The sequence below is a fragment of the Myxocyprinus asiaticus genome, chromosome 38 (assembly GCF_019703515.2).
Source record: "Myxocyprinus asiaticus isolate MX2 ecotype Aquarium Trade chromosome 38, UBuf_Myxa_2, whole genome shotgun sequence".
NCBI lineage: Eukaryota > Metazoa > Chordata > Actinopteri > Cypriniformes > Catostomidae > Myxocyprinus > Myxocyprinus asiaticus.
In genome coordinates, this window is record NC_059381.1 from 17,273,764 (window position 1) to 17,276,175 (window position 2,412).

Sequence of the window (2,412 nt, forward strand, 5' to 3'; positions counted from 1 at the left end):
CTGGAAGCGTCATGTTTGCAGTGATCGGATCTTAATGCCGTTAAGATCAATCCATAATCACATACAATAAACTGGCTTTCAAGCATGTGTTCCTTGTCGTCATGATTAACACAGGCTAACGATTGGGGTAAATTCTGTCAAGTGACACATACCATTTTTGCGGTAGTGCACATTTTCTCGAAAAAAAGTGTTTCCAAACCAGTTTTTCACGGCATTTGATGTATCGACATATAGTTTATGCGCTAGAGTTAAACGGAAAAATATTATGTCGACACTTGTGAAATTTTAACGATAATTTGCTTTCCATCAGCTTAATTTTGATGCGCTAAAACTTTTTTCGCAAAAAATCCTTGGATGGAAACGTAGTTTATGATGGGCACTTATTGGCTGCTTTTCTTTATTATTTGGTCCAAGTCATCAATTTCAAAATCTTTTTTTATTTTATTTTATTTTATTTTTTTATTACATTTTAGTTTTATAATGAAATAAATTAATATGGTGGCACAATTATATTTTTGTCTACAAAACTAATTTCAAACATTTAAGCATCCGCCTTTAGATCAAATCTTTTAAGAATTCAGTCAAGTGTTTCAAAACTTTTGACCAGTAGTGTGTGTGTGTGTGTGTGTGTGTGTGTATATATATATAATATATATATATAAAGTTAATAAAATATATAATGGATAATATGACCTATTTTGCAACCTACATCCTAATGGAACCAAAAACTCTAAAATATATAGGCATGTATATTTTACATGCTTTTTGTTCCTCTATATTATGATCCTGTTTGTTAACATTTGGCTCAGTGTGGTCATTGTCTTGGAGAGAGTCCTTCATGAACCAATGTACATTTTTCTGTGCAATCTGTGTTAAATGATCTATATGGAACAGCAGGATTCTATCCTAAATTCCTGCATGATTTAATATTGGATACATATTTGATCCGTTCTTACATGTGTGCCTTCTAAGCTTTTGTTATCTACAGTTCAGCTATGTGTGAATATTGTACATTAGCAGTGATGACATACGACAGACATGTGGCTAAATGTAGACCTTTAGACTATCACTCAAAGCTGAACAAATTTTCATGTGGCATACTACTTGGCTTATGTTGGATTGTACCAGTTCTTACTATGTTCTTTGCCATTATCTTGTCAAATAGGTTGTCAATATGTAAATATCATATTGATAAATTGTATTGTGACAATGCGTCAATATTAAAACTCTCATGTGAAGCAACTGTCACCAATAACATTTATGGACTTGTTTTTATTTCTTTACATTTAGGCCTTGTGATTATAATTATAGTGTCCTATATAAAACTTATACTTGCATGTAAAGCATCATTAGAGTGCAGAAGGAAATTTTGGCAGACCTGTGTGCCTCATATAATATCTTTGATAAATGTAACTGTTGCAGCAGTTTTTGATTCCATATACAACAGATACGGTTTAAATAGCAACCAAGAGAACCTGCAGAATTTTTTGGATTAGAGATGCTAATAGTGTCACCTCTTTTCAATCCTGTAATCTATGGCTTAAAGCTCAAAGAGGTTCACGAAAGAGTCTTCAAAACATGCATTAATTATATAAAACAATCGTGACAAATAATTGAGTATGCTTATTTGTGTTTACTGCAAAAGCTGTACTGCATTCTGCCAAAGGAAAGGATACTTTACCATTGCTTTTACTTGTGCCCTTAATTAATGTAAACATACTGTACATTACTGAACCTATTATTACTGTATGCTGCAAATACTGTTGAGGATGGAATATGCATACTGCCTTGCTTCTCACTCATGTTGCATGTTATTCCTAATAATAATACAGTTGCTGCAGAATGAATGACGAAATTAATTTATTGTTTAAAATCTGTCATCGTCTTAATTAACTTCAAATTTACATAATACTTGTTGCAACCAAGCACACACATTTGTGTGAAATATAGTTTAGCTCTAAAACGGCCTTACACAGTCAATACACTATGATGCAATATGATTTGTCATATTTGTCAACAGAGTCGTTTTAATTACTCCATCACTGTTTACAAGTTCATTCCTTAATTTCCATTGTTTAAAAAAAAAAAAATAATAATCTGTATATGTCATATACAGGAACAAGGAAATGATTCTATTTGGTGCACTGAAGTGGCCCAATCAGTCCTGGTTTCCAGAAATGATGGTGATTCTGGACGGCTCTCCAGCCCAAGCTGTGGAAACTGCATGTGTAGCCCCTGGATGGAGCGTGCTAAACATCCCAGAACTGACCCAGTCGGTTATGAACTGCGAGACGCCTTTACGTGCTGAAATGGTATATGTTCACTAATTGGTGCTTTTCACAAGGCAAAGACCCAATGAACTGCCCCATACCTAAAATTCTTACATTTCTTCAAGAGCAATTGAATTCAGGG

General features: G+C 33.6%; 1 pseudogene; it reads left to right on the forward strand.

Annotated features, from left to right (window-relative positions):
* The first annotated feature begins 679 nt into the window (after positions 1-679).
* On the forward strand, positions 680-1,606 carry LOC127428556 (olfactory receptor 52E8-like; annotated as a pseudogene).
* Positions 1,607-2,412: the final 806 nt, after the last annotated feature.